This window comes from Chiloscyllium punctatum, chromosome 8 (genome assembly GCF_047496795.1).
Source record: "Chiloscyllium punctatum isolate Juve2018m chromosome 8, sChiPun1.3, whole genome shotgun sequence".
NCBI classification, from domain to species: domain Eukaryota; kingdom Metazoa; phylum Chordata; class Chondrichthyes; order Orectolobiformes; family Hemiscylliidae; genus Chiloscyllium; species Chiloscyllium punctatum.
Window position 1 is genome coordinate 77,361,697 of NC_092746.1, and position 19,449 is coordinate 77,381,145.

Sequence of the window (19,449 nt, forward strand, 5' to 3'; positions counted from 1 at the left end):
TTCGCGAATGATGTTGTGCTGTTGTAGTAAGCTGCACAAAATTCATGGTAGTGTTCTATCAGCAAAACCAATAAATTTGAAAAAGATTTTATGTTCACAAAGTTAACTATTTAAATTAGATTATGGTTTGCTTATTAATTTTTCTCAGTTTAAGCATGCTCAGCTGAGTCAATAGGCAACTTTTAGACAGAGTGGACATGGATTGCCCTGAACAAGATGGGCTTTCAAGCCAGGGTTTGCTGTCTCCCAACTTACACTTTTGTTGTTTCTCTGTAGCAAAGTGTTTGCTCTGATAGTGATTACTATATTCAGGCCTGTAGTGTGAGGCTTCTCCAATGCAGTATGGTGAGAGTTGTACAGCACAGAAATGGACCCTTCGTTCCAACTCTTCCATACCAACCAGATATCCTAAATTAATCTAGTCACATGTCAGCATTTGGCCTGTATCTCTCTAAATTTTTTCTATTCATGTATTAATCCAGATGCCTTTAAAATATTGTAATTGTACCACCCTCCATCACTTCCTCTGGCAGCTCATTCCATACACCTACATCCCTCTGCATGAAAAGGTTGCCCTGTATGTCCCTTTTAAATCTTTCCCCTCTTGCCTTAAACCAATGCCCTCTTGTTTTGAACTCTCCTACCCTGAGTAAAAGACCTTGGCTATTCACCCTATCCATGCCTCCATAATGTTATAATACTCTATAAAGTTACCCCTCAGCCTCCAACCCTCCAGAGAAAGTAGCCCAGCCTATTCAGCCTCCTTGTATAGCTCAAACCCTCCAACTCCAGCAATATTCTTTTACATCTTTTCTCAGCCCTTTCAGGTTTCACAACATCTTTCCTATAGCAGGGAGATCAGAATTGAACACAGTATTCCAAAAGTGGCCGAATCAAATGTCCGTATACACATAACATTTCATCCCAACTCCTATACTCAAGGCACTGGCCAATAAAGACACGCATACCAAACAAAGGGCTGATATCCGAAATGTTGATTCTCCCGTTCCTTGGATGCTGCCTGACCTGCTGCGCTTTTCCAGCAACACATTTTCAGCACTGTCATCAATACCCTAACTACCTGGGACTCTACTTTCAAAGATCAATGAACCTGCACCTAAGGTTATCTAGAGTACAACAGGACCTTCATCAGATAAGCTGAGGAGTGGCACTTGATGTTTAATTTAGATAAATGTGAGGTGTTGCATTTTAGTAAGAAAATCAGAGCAGGATTTATATGGTAAGGTCCTGGGTGGTGTGTTTATGGAATGAACTGCCAGAGGAAGTGATGGAGGCTGGTACAATTATAATGTTTAAAAGGCATGGGTACATGGATGGGTACATGAATAGGAAGGGTTTAGAGGGATATGGGCCAAGTGCTGGCAAATGGATTAACTTAGGATACCTGGTTGGCATGGACGGGTCTGTTTCCTTGTGGTACATCTCTATGTTGAAAGTACTGGCTTACATCTGTTCTTTAAGACTATTTAAGTTGAATAAGATGATCAATGCTTTGATACCCAATATCTAAATTCACACAACTCAGATATGGAAGCTCTCTGTAATGATCCTATTCCCAGGAATGACGCTGGGGCTACAGCTACATAAAATATATTATGTGAGAGCAAGAGAGAATGGAGATGACACTAAGTTAGAGACACAGAAAATCTGCAAAACACAAGAGCTGAAAGCTGTAAACGATTTGGGGGATTAAATGTTTATGTAAAACAAGAGTAGGTGCACTTTAACAAAGCATAAGCCAATATGCTTTGAATATAAGAAAACTCTGGAAAAAAGTAAGCAGTGATGTCTAAGAGCTAAAACTATTTTAACTTTAAAGTCCAAAATCTTTAAAAGAACCAAATGAAAAAACATATCATCATAGAATCCCTGCACTGTGGAAACAGGCCCGTCAGCCCAACAAGTCTCCACCGATCCTCTGAAGAGCAACCCACCCAGACCCATTCCCCTACTCCATACTTACCCCTAACTAATGCATCTAATGTACACATCCCTAAACACTATGGACAATTTAGCTCAGCCAAGTCACCTAAACAGCACATCTTTGGATTGTGGAAGGAAACCAGAGCACCACATCTGGAGGAAACCCATGCAGACACAGGGAGAATGTGCAAACTCCACACAGTCACCCAAAGTGGGAATTGAACCCAGGTCCCTAGCGCTGTGAGGCAGCAGTGCTAACCAATGAGCCACCGTGCTGTCCATAAAGTGCTGTTCCTTTAACTCATGAATGAAAACTAAATCAAGTCTAAACTGTTTCTTTTTTGGAATCAAATTAACAAGTCCAGCATAATTGTATGCCAAGTATACCTCAAGGCTAAATGCCGACATTGACCTTCAAATTCTTTGATCACTTCACTCGCCTCTTACTAGTCTGTACAATTTTATACTGATGTAACATTACACAACAGTGCAACTATCACATTGAAAAGCAAATTGGGAAAGAAATCTAATCAGGCCATATATGTAACCAATTAACTTATGATCAGTTGATTGCTGTGGGATTCAAGTATGTCAAGGTTTACTACAATTACTGCCATGTAAACTATTGAGATGTTTCTGAAAGGTATGACAAACACTTTGTGAATGGAAAGCTTTCTCTACAACATAACAGCACTCAAACAATGCTGCAGGAACAAAGACAGAAACAGTAACTAATGCATAGTTGAAACACTTGTCACAACAATACAAAATTAAACTGTAATCATTGAATATAATGTAAAAACAAAGTAGCTGCTGCAACTCACTTTATCTTCTGCACATGTTGGGGCGGCATAAAAGCTAGCATATTTTGTTATCAGAACATTTTCATAAAATCACACACCCAAAATTGTACTGTAAAATTGTCCCAGCTTCAATTTATTAAACCAGAATTAGTTTCACAATCATTTATGTAATTACAGATCTAAATAATTTATAAAATGAAAAGGTTCCCAAACTTAGGAAGCAAAAATATCCAATTTGAGACAGTAAACGTTACTGCAATATTTGGCCGTATGATAAATGTAATCAATTTCAAACCAAAATTGCGGTATAAGCAAACACTGACATATTGCAATATAAAACTATTTTGTATTACAGCTTTGTAACTGAAAAAATAAAAACTAGCAATTAGTTTAATGAAAAATACATAAACTGAAATATCATTCTGGTAAATTACATTTGACAGGCGAGCCGAAGTGAACATTACTCTAAGCACAATATTTCTTTCAATTACGGTAACGGTGAAATCACCAAAAACAAGTAGCTACATCAAGTTAGCTGAAGTAAATTGTGTGATTCGGTGCGGCAGGGAAGACGAAGGTTGGAAAACGATTTCACCGTACTGACTTTTTCACCTCAACGAAATGAGAACAGACCAGTCTGGCAGGACAGTTCAAACGAAATACAACGGGAGCCAAACGCAAAGCCTCAACTTTGTCTGGCTAACAGACCGACGGCGTGAGGGGTTACTTACCGACTCAAGGTGATCACCAGACTGTGGGGATGGGGTTATTTCCAGGAGAAACTGCGGGGCCTGAGCTGGAATAACCATCCCCACACCTGTCCTCCCCCCGCCCCTTTAGGTCGTTCACACACGTGGCTCGGAAACTGTCAGTGTCACAGCCGGGGGCCTTCGTCCCGCTTCATCGCCACAAGCCTGAACCCGGGACGTGCCGAGCGGCCACTGGCGGTCACAAGGCGAACCCGGCACCGAGAATACTCCCGCCGGCACATTCGTCATTTGATTCACCTCGGGCAACCCCGCTTCCTGTTCGGCGGACGACCCCCAATCTTCATCCGGATTTTCACTCCGCGAGCGAAGCCCTGGATTTACTCGACGCTTTCGTCGGAACCTGGCACACGTGGTGAGTGTGGAAAGTGCGGGACCGGTAACGGGGATGGCTTTACTTAGATCGCTGCCATTGCGCGAGCGGCGGGAAAAAGGAAAAAAAAAGACCTTGGAGAAAGTGAAAATAGAGCAGTGGAGAAAGAGAGAGAGAGAGAGTCAGTGAGTGATTGATTGACTGACAAAGAAGGAAAGAAAGAGAGGGAACCGGAGGAAGGAAGTACTTTGGGTGAGTGTGCTCCAGGCCTGGGGGCTGATTGAAACCGCGAGAAGGCCGTTAAAGGAGATGGCGGCAGCTCGTTTATTCGAGAGCGGTTTTCTCCCGTTTCCACATTATCCAACGTTTAAAGGAGGACTTTGGCGGAAAGATAACCTTGGTTCTTCCCTCCTGCGGTGTTTACCTGTGCTGCTTCAACTTTTTGTTTTTGGCGCGGGGATTCTTGGAGAAAGAGGCCACTCGTCCATCGTCCCCTGTGTTGGCTCTTTAAAAGTGTTCTTTCGCCAGTCTCACCCCCACCCCCGCCGCTTGTCCCCTTAACTCATACGTTTAGCCCTTCACAAATATATGTCCACGTTTTCCCTTCGTAGGAACATTTGGAAGTTTCTAACCCAGACTCCGTCCTGCTCTGTCAAGTGGTCTTGCGCGATCGTTTCGAAGAAGAGTAACCTTGACCTACTCTTGGGGTAAAAAGGCAGGGCAAGTGACTGAGGTGTCAGTGGGGGAGCACTTTGGGGCCAGCGACCATAATTCTATTCGTTTTAAAATAGTGATGGAAAAGGATAGACCAGATCCAAAAGTTGAAGTTCTAAATTGGAGAAAGGCCAATTTTGACAGTATTAGGCAAATACTGATTGGGGACAGATGTTCGTAGGTAAAGGGACGGCTGGAAAATGGGAAGCTTTCAGAAATGAGATAACGAGCATCCAGAGAAAGTGTATTCTTGTCAGGCTGAAAGGAAAGGCTGGTAAGTAAAGGGAAAGCTGGATGACTAAAGAAATTGAGGGTTTGGTTAAGAAAAAGAAGAAAGCTGATGTCAGGTATAGACAGGACAGATCGAATGAATGCTTAGAAGAATATAAAGGCAGTAGGAGTAGACTTAAAAGGGAAATCAGGAGGGCAAAAAGGGGACATGAGATAGCTTTAGCAAATAGAATTAAGGAGAATCCAAAGAGTTTTTACAAATACATTAAGGACAAAAGGGTAACTGGAGAGAATAGGACCCCTCAAAGATCAGCAAGGCGGCTTTTGTGTGGAGTTGCTGGAAATGTGGGAAATACTAAGCGAGCATTTTGCATCAGTATTTACTGTGGAAAAGGGCATGGAAGATATAGAATGTCGGGAAATAGATGATGATATCTTGAAAAATGTCAATATTACAGAGAAAGAAGTGCTGGATGTCTCGAAATGCCTAAAGGTGGATAAATCCTCAGGACCCGATCAGGTGTACCCTAGAACTCTTTGGGAAGCTTGGGAAGTAATTGCTGGACCTCTTGCCAAGATATTTGTTTCATAGATAGTCGCAAGTGAGGTGCTGGAAGACTGGAGGTTGTCTAACGTGGTGCCACTGTTCAAGAAGGGTGGTAAGGACAAGCAAAGGAACGATAGACCAGTGAGCCTGACCTCGATGGTGGGCAAGTTGTTGGAGGGAATCCTGAGGGACAGGATGTACATATATTTGGGAAGGCAATGACTGATTAGGGATAGTCAGCATGGCTTTATGCGTGGGAAACTATGTCTCACAAACTTAATTGAGTTTTTGAAGAAGAAACAAAGAGGATTGATGAGGGCAGAGCGGTAGATGTGATCTATATTGACTTTAATAAGGTGTTCGACAAGGTTCCCCATGGGACACTGGTTAGCAAGGTTAAATCTCATGGAATACAGGGAGGTAAAAACAATGACTGCAGATGCTGGAAACCAGAGTCTAGATTAGAATGGTGCTGGAAAAGCACAGCAGTTCAGGCAGCATCCGAGGAGCAGTAAAATCAACGTTTCGGGCAAAAGCCCTTCATCAGGAATAGATGAAGGGCTTTTGCCCAAAACATTGATTTTACTGCTCCTCGGATGCTGCCTGAACTGCTGTGCTTTTCCAGCATCATTTTAATCTAGGCTCTGGAATACAGGGAGAACTAGCCGTTTGGATACAGAACTGGCTCAAAGGTAGAAGACAGAGGATGGTTGTTTATCAGACTGGAGGCCTGTGACCAGTGGAGTGCCATAAGGATCGGTGCTGGGTTCACTACTTTTTGTCATTTATATAAATGATTTGGATGCAAACAGAAGAGATACAGTTAGTAAGTTTGCAGATGACACCAAAATTGGAGGTGTAGTGGACAGCAAAGAGGGTTACCTCAGATTACAACAAGATCTGGACCAGATGGGCCAATGTGCTGAGAAGTAGCAGGTGGAGTTTATTTCAGATAAATGTGAGGTGCTTCATTTTGGGAAAGCAAATCTTAGTAGGTAGACAGGATAGAGAAGAAGGCATTTGATATGCTTTCCTTTATTAGTCAGAGTATTGAGTACAGGAAGTTGGTTAGACCACTATTGGAATATTGCACGGAAGGATGTAAAACTTGAAAGGGTTCAGAAAAGATTTACAAGCATGTTGCCAGGGTTGGAGGATTTTAGCTGTAGGGAGAGGCTGAACGGGCTGGGGCTGTTTTCCCTGGCGTGTTGGAGGCTGAGGAGTGACCTTATAGAGGTTTACAAAATTATGAGGGGCATGGATAGGATGGACAAAGTCTTTTCCCTGGGTTGGGGGAGTCCTGAACTAGAGGGCATAGGTTTCGGGTGAGAGGGGAAAGATATAAAAGAGACCTGAGGAGCAACTTTTTCACACAGAGGGTGGTACATGTATGGAATGAGCTGCCAGAGGAAGTGGTTGAGGCTGGTACAATTGCAACATTTAAAAGGCATTTATATGGGTATATGAATAGGAAGGGTTTGGAGGGCTATTGGGCCAGGAGCTGGCAGGTGGGACTAGATTGGGTTGGGATATCTGGTCGGCATGGACAGGTTTGACTGAAGGGTCTGTTTCTGTGCTGTATATCTCTATGACTAACCGTGTTTATTTTGGTGTCCGGCCAATTCCTCATTCAGCATCACAAATGCGTGGATCAGAGATTGGTGTGGGAGAAGTGGGTTTTGATTCATAGGACATTAGCACTAGTACTGGGGAAGAAGGGACCTGTTCCGTTGGGGCAGTCTTCAAATGGACCATGCTGGGACCAGAGTCCGAGCAAATGGCATAACTCGAGCTGTAGACAAGGCTTGAAACTAATTCGTGGAGGGAGGGCTTAGTTATAGGGGAAACTAGAAAACCCGAATTAATGGAGGAGGTAAGAGTGCAGAAATCAGGAGAGATTCTCAAAATCTCCAGCACAGACACAAATTGAACAGAGTGTATTGAAAGGCTTAGCAATCAAACTTCGAGCACACTGGGCAAACAAATGACAATGAGAAGAGGGATGGTTAATTAAGGACTTATGGTGTTGTATCTGAATGCACGCAGTTTAATGGATAAGGTAAATGAGCTTGTGGCACAGATTAAAATTGGCAGGTATGATGTGGGCATCACGGAGTCGTGACTGCAAGGGGATCTGGATTGGCAGCTGAATATTCAAGGATCGAAAAAATAGGCAGGTGAGGTTGCCTTATTCGTAAGAAATAAAATTAAATCAATAGTAAGAAACAAAGTAGGGGGTCAGATGGTGTAGAACTGAGGAATCGCAAAAGGTAAAAAAAATCATAGTTGGAGTTACATAGAGACCTCCAAACAGTATTTGGGGGCTGGGGTGCAAGATACACCAGGAGATAGAAAATATGTTTAGGAAAGCCAAAGTTACAGTGATTGTGGGTGTTTTCAATATGCAGCTAGACTGGGAAAATCAGCTTGGTAGTGGATTAAAAGAAAAGGAATTTGTGGAATGTCTACGAGCTGGCTTTTTGGAGTAGCTTGTGGTGGAACCCACTAGGGAACAGGCAATACTGGATTTAGTGTTGTGTAATGAGGCAGACTTGATAAGGGAGCTTAAGGTGAAGGAACCCTTCAGCGGCAGTGAGCATAATATGATTGAATTTACTGCAATTTGAGAGAGAGAACATAAAATCAAGGGTAGTGGTATTACTGCTGAATAAAGGCAACTACAGTGGTACGAGGGAGGAGTTGGGTAGAGTTGAATGGGAGAGGAGCCGAGCAAGAAAGACAGTAGAAAAGCAATGGCAGGGGCTTTTGGAAGTAATTCAGGAGACAGAGCAGAGATACATGCCGAGGAAAAAGAAACATGTTTCAAGGTAGATGAGGGAACTGTGGCTGACTTGGGAAGTCAGGGATAGCATAAATGCAAAAGAGATAGCATATAATGTGGCAAAGAGCAGTGGGAAACCAGAGGATTGGGAAGCTTACAAAGACAAACAAAACAAATGAGGGAGAAGATTTAAATAAGAAGGTAAGCTAGCAAGTAATATAAAGAAAGACTTTAAAAGTTTATTCAGATATATAAAGGGCATTTATTGATAGAACATAGAATAATACAGTGCAGAACAAGCCCTTCTGCCCTTGATGTTGCACCGACTGTGGACTATTCTCAGCTCGTCCGCCTACACTAGCCCAAAATCATCCATGTGCTTATCTAAGGAGTGTTTAAATCTCCCTAATGTGGCTGAGTTGACTACCTTAGCAGGTAGTCCAGGCATTCCACGTCCTTACCACTCTCTGCGTAAAGAACCTGCCTCTGACATCTGTCTTAAATCTATCACCCCTCAATTTGTAGTTACGCCCTCTCGTACAAGCTGACATCATCATCCTAGGAAAAAGTCTTTCTCTGTCTACCCTATCTAATCCTTTGATCATGTTGTATGTCTCTATCAAATCCCCCCTTAGCCGCCGCCTTTCCAATGAGAAAAGACCCAAGTCTCTCAGCCTTTCCTTATTGATGTTGGAACTGTTTCCCTTGAGAAGGGTAAAAGGCGATTTGATAAGTTTCAAGACCATGAAGGGTCTGGACAGACTATATATGATTGTTCCCACTCAAAAGAATTGAGCAAGGGAGGGCACAACTTTAATAACCGAAAAATAACTGAATACAGTGAGAAAATAAACTCTTTGTTACAGCGAGGAGTTTGGACTGGACTGCCTGGTGGCACATTCACTTGAGGCCTTCAAGGGCTTGCATAATTTAAGTGGAAACAATACGCAGGGCTGCAAGGAAAATGGTATTTCAATAACACTAAGGTACAATGTTCCATGAATGAAATGGTAGTGTGATGATGCAGAGAGCATGGTTCAAATGGTTGCCTCCTGCAACATACAATACATATTCTCATAATAACATATGAAATGGGGACAAGAGGAGGATGTTTAGCCCCTCAAGCCTGCCCTACCATTCAACAAGATAATGGCTAATCTTCCCCAGACTCCTGTGCTCTTTCATGTAAGTGCCTTATCATCCTCAACTCCCTGATATTTCAGTGAACCGCTTTTGAACTGCCTTCATGTCAGGATATCTTTTCTTGAAAATGGGGACCATCACTTTCCATAGTACTCCAGATGCAACTTCACCAATACCCTGCACAGTTGTGACAAGACTTCACTATTTTAAACTCCAAGCCCTAGAAGTAAAGCTCAAAATTCCATTTGGGCTTTAATTACTCAGTTGCATCTGCATATAACTTGTGTTTCAGGCAAAAAAACACCGGGACCCCTTTGAGCTGCACTTTTCTGGCATCTCTCTCCATTAAGTAATCATCTACCATTTTATTGTCCTGACCAAAGCACGGGACCTCACTCTTGTGTTAAACTCCTTCTGCCAAGTTTTAGCCCATTCACTCAACTTATCTATAACCCTTGTAGAATCTTTGTTCTTATTAAAACCAGCCTTTCTGCCTATTTTGTATTAGATATATAGATGGATAAATAGATTCCCTACAGTGTGGAAACAGGCCCTTCAGCCCAACAAGTCCACACCGACCCTCCAAAGAGTAACCAACCCAAACGCATTTCCTTCTGACTAATACACCTAACACTGGGCAATTTAGCATAGCAAATTCACCTGACCTGCACACCTTTGGACTGTGGGAGGAAACTGGAGCACCCAGAGGGAACTCACACAGACACGGGGAGAATGTGCAAACTCCACACAGGCAGTTGCCCGAGGCTGGAATCGAACTTTGGATCCTGGTGCTGTGAGGCAACAATGCTAAGCACTGAGCCACCGTGCTGCTCCCAAATCTGTCAGAAAGTTTGGGTAAATTATATGTGCTCCCCTCCTCCTGCGACCCTCTCCAAGTCATTGATATAGACATGAAATAATTAAAGCCCAAGGACTGATCCTTGTGGCATTTCACTAGTTACATCTTCCCAACCTGAAAAAAAAGCCCAGTATAGTAATCCCAAATCTCTGTCTTTTGTGTATGAACCAATCCTTGATATCTGCTAATAGATCACCCCAGTACTGTGAACTCCTATCTTGTGCAATCTTCAACAGGATCATCCAGGTATCCCATTAGATTTTATCCCCAATATTCTAGATTTATTCCTGATCCTTTCAACTCACCAACCATTGTTATACTGATCTGTATGGATAATTATTTGTCTTGTTAATTAGTTTTGTCTCGTTTCTAGGGACCCTCAACTGAGTAACTGGATTTTTAATATACTTCTCTCCTTCATCAATTTAGTAATTAGAATGATCTAGAAAACAAAAACTCTGCGATATGATGGAATTCACCTTTTATACTGTTAAATACAGCAAATCCTTTTTAGCAGTTGGCTTACTGTCCTGAAAAATAAACATGGGGTGTGAAGAAATTCACCCAACCATAATTGGCCATGAGTTGATTATTAACTTGTATTTTGATCCCATGTACACATTGTCTAGATATCGCATGCAGCATTTCAAAAATGAATGCTTGGGTTGTGGTTATTGTAGGCATCATTGAATTTTATTGCCCAACCTGAGATGCCCAGGGAAGACAGCGCTGACCCTTTTCCTGACATGTTGCCAGGCCGCAACAATGAACAGTTGTCATTTTGGTCAGACTGTTGCTTTTTCCTAAAAGATCCTTTGAGAGTTAGCTGAGTTTCATAACCAATAGCTTCATGAATGCTTATTTTTAAACCCAATTAAGAGCTTTTATTTTAGAAACTGAATTTGTATTCTCAACTTACGATGTGTTAACCATGTTATCCAGATAGTTAGTCCAAAGTTAAGAATCTAGTCATAGAATCGAAGAGATGTACAGCATGGAAACAGACCCTTCGGTCCAACCTATCTATGCCGACCAGATATTCCAACCCAATTTATTCCCACCTGCCAGCATCCGGCCCATATTCCTCCAAACCCTTCCTACTCGTATACAATCCAAATGTCTCTTAAATGTTACAATTGTACCAGCCTCCACCACATCCTCTGGCAGTTCATTCCATACACATACTACCCTCTGCGTGAAAAAGTTGCCCCGTAGATCTCTTTTATATCTTTCCCCTCTCACCCTAAACCTATGCCCTCTAGTTCTGGACTCCCCAACCCCAAGGAAAAGACTTTGCCTATTTATCCTATCTATGCCCCTCAAAATTTTGGAAACCTCTAGGAGGTCACCCCTCAGCCTCCGACGCTCTAGGTAAAACAACCCCAGCCTGTTCAGCCTCTCCTGTAGCTCAGATCCTCCAACCCTGGCAACATCCTTGTAAATCTTTTCTGAACCCTTTCAAGTTTCACAACATCTTGAAGGAGATCAGAATTGCACGCAATATTCCAACAGTGGCCTAACCAATGTCCTGTACAGCCGTAACATGACGTCCCAACTCCTGTACTCAATACTCTGACCAATAAAGGAAAGCATACCAAATGCCTTCTTCACTATCCTATTTACCTGCGACTCCACTTTCAAGGAGCTATGAGCCTGCACTCCAAGGTCTCTTTGTTCAGCAACATTCCCTAAGACCTTACCATTAAGTGTAGAAGTCCTGCTAAGATTTGCTTTCCCAAAATGCAGCACCTCACATTTATCTGAATTAAACTCCATCTGCCACTTCTCAGCCCATTGGCCCATCTGGTCCAGATCCTGTTGTAATCTGAGGTAACCCTCTTCGCTGTCCACTACACCTCCAATTTTGGTGTCATCTACAAACTTACTAATTGTACCTCTTATGCTTGCATCCAAATCATTTACGTAAATGACAAAAAGTAGAGGGCCCAGCACCAATCCTTGTGGCACTCCACTGGTCACAGGCCTCCAGTCTGAAAAACAACCCTCCACCACCACCTTCTATCTTTGAGCCAGTTCTGTATCCAAATGGTTAGTTCTCTCTGTGTTCCATGAGATCTAACCTTGCTAATCAGTCTCCCATGGGGAACCTTGTTGAACGCCTTACTGAAGTCCATATAGACCACATCGACTGCTCTGTCCTCATCAATCTTTTTTTACTTCTTCAAAAAACTCATGTTTGTGAGACATGATTTCCCATGCGCAAAGCTATGTTGATTATCCCAAATCAGTCCTTGCCTTTCCAAATACATGTACATCTTGTCCCTCAGGATTCCCTCCAACAACTTGCCCACCACCGAGGTCAGGCTCACTGGTCTATAGTTCCCTGGCTTGTCTTTACCGCCCTTCTTAAACAGTGACACCACGTTTGCCAACCTTCAGTCTTCCGGCACCTCACCTGTGACTATCGAAGATACAAATATCTCAGCAAGAGGCCCAGCAATCACTTCTGTAGCTTCCCACAGAGTTCTCAGGGACACCTGATCAGGTCCTGGGGATTTATTCACTTTTAATCATTTCAAGACATCCAGCACTTCCTTCTCTGTAATCTGGACATTTTGCAAGATGTCACCATCTATTTCCCTACAGTCTATATCTTCCACATCCTTTTCCACAGTAAATACTGATGCAAAATATTCATTTCGTATCTCCCCCATTTTCTGTGGCTCTGCACAAACGCCGCCTTGCTGATCTTTGAGGGGGCCTATTCTCTCCCTAATTACCCTTTTGTCCTTAATATATTTGTAAAAATCCTTTGAATTCTCCTTAATTCTATTTGCCAAAGCTATCTCACATCCCTGTTTTGCCCTCCTGATTTCCCTCTTCGATCTATCCTGTCTATACCTAACATACGCTTCCTTCTTTTTCTTAATAAAACCCTCAATTTCTTTAGTCATCCAGCATTCCCTATACCTACCAGCCTTTCCTTTCAGCCTGACAGGAATATACTTTCTCTGGATTCTTGTTATCTCATTTCTGAAGGCTTCCCATTTTCCAGCCGTCCCTTTACCTGCGAACATCTGTCTCCAAACAGTTATGTTATTCAATTTCAGGATTTTTTTATTTGTGGGATGTGGGCATTTCTGTCTGGGTCAGCATTGATTCTTTATCCTCAATGATCTTGAGAAGATGGTAGTGAGCTGCCTTCATGAGGTGCTACAGTCTATTTGCTGTCAGGAGAACTGCAATGCCATAAGGAAGGGTGAATCTCGGATTTTGATGCAGTGCCATTGAATGAACAGTGATATATTTCCAAGTCAGGATGTTGAGTGGTTTGGAGGGGACCTTGTAGATGATACTGTTCCCATGTGTCTGTTGCCGTAGTCCTTCCTAATGGTAGAAGTTGTGGTTTTGGAATGTTCTAAGGAGCCTTTATGAATTTCTGCAATGCACCGTGTAGTTGGTGCACACTGCTGCTACAGAGCAATCGGTGCTAGAGGGAGTGAACGTTTGTAAATGTGGTGCCAATTAAGTGGGCTGCTTTATCCTGCGTGGTGTCAAGCTTCCCAAGTGTTGTTGGAGTTGCATTCATCGAGACAAGTGAAAGATTCCATCACAATCCTGACTGTGTCTTCTGCATGGTAGACAGACTTTAGGAAGAGAAGATAACTCTTTTCTCATGCTTTTCTGTTTACCAGCAAATCTTGAAGAAAGTCAAGGTTCTGATGTCCAAAGTTTGCTGTGTTTTACTGATAACTGGCATTGCTGCTAATGTCATGTGGCATTCAGCATTTTTGTTAAATAGATCTTGTCTTCATCCTACCATGGTTCTTTGAATCTAGAAAGTTGTTAGAATGTTATTAATAAAATTTAATTATTCACTTTATTGTTTACAAAGTAACTTCAGAATGTGTTCCATATATTCAGATTGAAGCTAGTTTAAAAATATTTTTTGGAATCATAGCATTATTTGTAATAAGATATGTGTAAACACCTTTTAGTTAGGTAGCCATGTGCAGAGGATATATGTTGCAGATTGCTAGAAACCTTGTATTATTAACCTGCTTAGATTTGGGGAGGTCTGTCAATTGTTTATCTCACTTGTTTTTTGGTGTAAATGATTTAGACATAGCTATGGGGAGCATAATAGTGAAATTTTCTGACCACTCAAGTGGGATGTTTGGCTAACAGCATGTGAACTCTAAGCTACTTCAGGAGGATGTAGATAACTTGTGGAAATTGGCAGATGCAATTTAAGAAGGAGAAATTTAAGAGAAGAAAGTCAAGAATTCCAAGTTTGCTTAAAATTAAACTTGGGGCGTAAATGGCATTAAAGTGGCCAAAGTCAATTATCAGCCGATAGCTGCACTTCAGAAAGTGATGGGCAACTGCTTCCTTAAATCACAGCAGTCCAAATTTTGAAAATATACTTGCAATTTTTCTAGATAGACAAGTTCAACATTTTTAACAAGCAAATAAAACAGGAATAGTGATATATATTCAAGTTGGATGGTGCTTCTTGAGTTGTTCACCTATGCCTTCTGCGTTTTCACTGGTAGATGTCGTGATGCCCAGTGGGAAAAAAAATGAAAGACTATAGATGAACAATGAGCCACTTGGTTTAAATATTCAGTTCTTGTAAATGTTACCTTTCTGGTCTGTTGTGTTTCATAAATAGGGAAATTGAATGCAGCAATTTCTGTCATTCTGTTAGTCCATAACCTGAGAACTGAGAAAGGGTTGGCCTAGGAAATCTAGAGTGTAGGTTAGAGTGGTGCTGGAAAAGCACAGCAGTTCAGGCAGCAGCCGAGGAACAGGAAAATTGACGTTTCGGGCAAAAGCCCTTCATCAGGAATAGAGGCAGAATGCCTGCAAGGTGGAGAGATAAATGAGAGGAGGGTGGGAGTGGGGGTGGGGAGAAAATAGCATAGAGTACAATAGGTGAATGGGGTGGGAATGGAGGTGATAGGTCAGGTAGGATGGTGGGGGAAAGTAGTGAAGAGTACAATGGGTGAATGGAGGTGGGGGAGAAGGTGATAGGTCAGAGAGGCGGGTAGAGTAGATAGGTGGAAAGGAAGATACTGGATTAGTAGTGCTGGAAGAGCACAGCAGTTCAGGCAGCATCCAACGAGCAGCGAAATCGACGTTTCGGGCAAAAGCCCTTCATCAGGAATAAAGGCAGTGAGCCTGAAGCATGGAGAGATAAGCTAGAGGAGGGTGGGGGTGGGGAGAGAGTAGCATAGAGTACAATGGGTGAGTGGGGGAGGAGATGAAGGTGATAGGTCAAGGAGGAGAGGGTGGAGTGAATAGGTGGAAAAGGAGATAGGCAGGTTGGACAGGTCCAGACAAGTCAAGGAGACAGTGCTGAGCTGGAAGTTTGAAACTAGGATGAGGTGGGGGAAGGGGAAATCAGGAAGCTGTTGAAGTCCACATTGATGCCCCGGGGTTGAAGTGTTCCGAGGTGGAAGATGAGGCGTCCTTCCTCCAGGCGTCTGGTGATGAGGGAGCGGCGGTGAAGGAGGCCCAGGACCTCCATGTCCTCGGTAGAGTGGGAGGGGAAGTTGAAATGTTGGGCCACGGGGCGGTTTGGTTGATTGGTGCGGGTGTCTCGGAGATGTTCCCTAAAGCGCTCTGCTAGGAGGCGCCCAGTCTCCCTAATGCAGAGGAGACCACATCGGGAGCAACGGATACAATAAATGATATTAGTGGATGTGCAGGTAAAACTTTGATGGATGTGGAAGGCTCCTTTAGGGCCTTGGATAGAGGTGAGGGAGGAGGTGTGGGCACAGGTTTTACAGTTCCTGCGGTGGCAGGGGAAAGTGCCAGAATGGGAGGGTGGGTCGTAGGGGGGTGTGGACCTGACCAGGTCGTCGCGGAGGGAACGGTCTTTGCGGAAGGCGGAAAGGGGTGGGGAGGGAAATATATCCCTGGTGGTGGGATCTTTTTGGAGGTGGCGGAAATGTCGGCGGATGATTTGGTTTACGCGAAGGTTTGTAGGGTGGAAGGTGAGCACCAGGGGCATTCTGTCCTTGTTACGGTTGGAGGGTGGGGTTTGAGGGCGGAGGTGCGGGATGTGGACGAGATGCATTGGAGGGCATCTTTAACCACATGGGAAGGGAAATTGTGGTCTCTAAAGAAGGAGGCCATCTGGTGTGTTCTATGGTGGACCTGGTCCTCCTGGGAGCAGATACGGCGGAGGCGGAGAAATTGGGAATACGGGATGGCATTTTTGCAAGAGATAGGGTGGGAAGAGGTGTAATCCAGGTAGCTGTGGGAGTCGGTGGGTTTGTAAAAAATGTCAGTGTCAAGTCGGTCGTCACTAATGGAGATAGAGAGGACCAGGAAGGGGAGCGAGGTGTCAGAGATGGTCCAGGTAAATTTAAGGTCAGGGTGGAATGTGTTGGTGAAGTTGATGAATTGCTCAGCCTCCTCGCGGGAGCATGAGGTGGCGCCAGTGCAGTCATCAATGTAGCGGAGGAAGAGGTGGGGAGTGGTGCCGGTGTAATTACGGAAGATCAACTGTTCTACATAGCCAACAAAGAGACAGGCATAGCTGGGGCCCATACGTGTGCCCATGGCTACGCCTTTGGTCTGGAGGAAGTGGGAGGATTCAAAGGTGAAATTGTTAAGGGTGAGGACCAGTTCGGCCAAACGAATGAGAGTGTCAGTGGAAGGGTACTGTTGGGGACGTCTGGAGAGGAAAAAACGGAGGGCTTGGAGGTCCTGGTCATGTCAGATGGAGGTGTAGAGGGATTGGATATCCATGGTGAGGATGAGACGTTGGGGGCCGGAGAAACGGAAGTCTTGGAGGAGGTGGAGGGCGTGGGTGGTGTCTCGAACGTATGTGGGGAGTTTCTGGACTAGTGGGGATAGGACAGTGTCGAGGTGGGTAGAGATAAGTTCAGTGGGGCAGGAGCATGCTGAGACAATGGGTCGGCCAGGGTGGTCAGGCTTGTGGATCTTGGGAAGGAGGTAGAACCGGGCAGTACGGGGTTCCTGGACTATGAGGTTGGAAGCTGTGGGTGGGAGATCTCCTGAGGTGATGAGGTTCTGTATGCTCTGGGAGATGATGGTTTGATGATGGGGGGTGGGATCATGGTCGAGGGGGCAGTAGGAAGAGGTATCCTCGAGTTGGCGTTTGGCTTCAGTGGTGTAGAGGTCAGTGCACCAGACTACCACTGCGCCCCCTTTATCCGTTGGCTTAATGGTGAGGTTGGGATTAGAGCAGAGGGATTGGAGGGCTGCGTGTTGTGAGGGTGAGAGGTTGGAGTGGGGGAGGGGTGTCGTCAGGTTGAGGCAGTTAATGTCCCGGCGGCAGTTGGAAATGAAGAGGTCGAGGGCAGGTAATTGGCCAGCGCGGGGTGTCCAGGTGGCTGCAGTGTGTTGGAGGTGGGCGAAGGGCTCATCGGAAGGTGGGCGGGAGTCCTGATTGTGAAAGTAAGCTCGGAGGCAGAGGCGACGGAAGAATTGTTCGATGTCATGGCGTGTATTAAATTCATTGATGCGTGGACGGAGGGGGATGAAGGTGAGTCCTTTGCTGAGGACTGATCATTTGTCCTCAGTGAGGGGGAGGTCTGGGGGGATGGTGAAAACTCGGCAGGGCCAGGAGCTGGGATCTGGTGTGGGTGTGGAGCTGGGAGTGGGGTCGGAGCCTGTAACTGGAGTGGGTGTGATGGTGGGGGGAATGGGGCTGGAGGTATGAGCAGGGTAATGTTCGCCTCGGGGTTCTGGGGGGGTGGGGATAGTGACAGTGGGGTCTGTGGGGGGCATGTCAGCAGAATGCAGGTGAGTGGCACTGGTGGGGGTGGAAGTGGTGGTGATCATGGCAGTAGGGGTGGCGGAAGTCACTGAGCGTGTGGCATCAGCGATGATGTGAGAGCTGGAAGTGGCTGTGGGAGTGGCCATGATGGGGGCGGAAGTGACATCATCACTCAGCGTGGGGGTGGTAGCTGCATCTGCCGCATGGCTAATGGCGTTCCGAGGCCAGGGGAAGCTTCTGGAATGTTTGAGGAGCGCTGGTTATGGAGGTGGGTGGATAAAAGTTTGTTGTACTTACAGTTTTTGATGTTTGGGATGGAGTTGAAATACTGTTTGTTGAGAGTATGAATTCTCCTGAGGATGTAGTACAGAGTGGGTCCTTTGCAATGCTGACAGAGTGTGGCCCTCAGCTGAGGCAGGGCTGACTGGAGAGAGGTTAAGAGCTGGCGCATTGCTGCAAGCGTGGAGCGGAGGATATTGAAGGAGAACTGTTGCTGGTGTTTTTGAATCTGTAGTCTGTACTGTTTGTCCTGTTCAGGTCCAAACTCTGTTGGTTTAAAGGTGGTCCGGAGTCCATGTGGGATGAGTTGGTTACGGAGGCAGGCACTGAGGAAGCAAATGTGGCTGTGGTAGCGAGTTTGAAGGAAGATAGGCAGGTAGGGCAAGTCATGGGGACAGTGCTGAGCTGGAAGTTTGGAACTGGGGTGAGGTGGGGGAAGGGGAAATGAGGAAACTAGTGAGGTCCACATTGATGCCCTGGGGTTGAAGTGTTCCGAGGCGGAAGATGAGGCGTTCTTCCTCCAGGCATCGGGTGGTGAGGGAGCAGCGGTGAAGGAGGCCCAGGACCTCCATGTCCTCAGCAGAGTGGGAGGGGGAGTTGAAATGTTGGGCCACAGGGCGGTGTGGTTGATTGGTGCGGGTGTTCCAGAGATGTTCCCTAAAGCGCTCTGCTAAGAGGCGTCCAGTCTCCCCAATGTAGAGGAGACCGCATCGGGAGCAACGGGTACAATAAATGATATTGGTGGATGTGCAGGTAAAACTTTGATGGACGTGGAAGGCTCCTTTGGGGCCTTGGATGGAGGTGAGGGAGGAGGTGTGGGTGCAAGTTTTGCAATTCCTGCGGTGGCTGGGGAAGGTGCCAGGATGGGAGCTAATTAATAACCTTGTTGTGATAGGTCCTTCAGGAAAAAGTGGCTATAATATGATTAAATTCTTTACTGAGATTGAAATTGAAGGAGTCTAATGTGAAACTAGGGTTCCTAAAGCTAAGCAAAGGAAACCATGAAAATATGACGAATGAGTTGGCTATGATAGACTGGGTATCCTCATTAAAAATAATGACAGTAGAGGAGGTGCAAGGTAATATTAAAGGAATTATTTAAACTTTTTATTCTTGCACTCATCTGGATGGTGAAAATATCATTTAAAGGGGAAAACCAACATCAGAGAGTGGTTGGAAAATGGACTCTGGTGAGGTTTTGCCATAAATAATGTGTCAATTAATGTTTGATGGTTAATAGCTAGGTTTAATTTAAACTTTAGAGTTGCTGAACTGACTAATCATTAGTTATCTGAAGAAGGGCTCATGCCCGAAATGTCAATTCTCCTGCTCCTTGGATGTTGCCTGACC

At 44.7% G+C, this 19,449-nt stretch overlaps 2 protein-coding genes across 9 annotated transcripts in view; one reads left to right on the forward strand and one right to left on the reverse strand.

The window, feature by feature from the left end:
- The window catches only part of LOC140480674 (mitochondrial glutathione transporter SLC25A40-like), a 65,649-nt gene extending 61,179 nt beyond the window's left edge, over positions 1–4,470 (reverse strand). For 3 of the 4 annotated variants that reach the window (XM_072575861.1, XM_072575858.1, XM_072575859.1), the window contains exon 1: positions 3,479–3,750. The gene's annotated coding sequence lies outside the window, so the exon portion shown is untranslated. Of the gene's footprint in view, positions 1–3,478; positions 3,751–4,251 lie in introns of those variants that run through there. The other variant, XM_072575860.1, reaches the window with a different exon arrangement.
- LOC140480673 (protein DBF4 homolog A-like) overlaps positions 3,696–19,449 on the forward strand; it is a 48,455-nt gene continuing 32,701 nt past the window's right edge. For 2 of the 5 annotated variants that reach the window (XM_072575857.1, XM_072575856.1), the window contains exon 1: positions 3,896–4,079. The gene's annotated coding sequence lies outside the window, so the exon portion shown is untranslated. Of the gene's footprint in view, positions 3,870–3,895; positions 4,080–19,449 lie in introns of those variants that run through there. The other 3 variants (XM_072575854.1, XM_072575852.1, XM_072575855.1) reach the window with 3 other exon arrangements.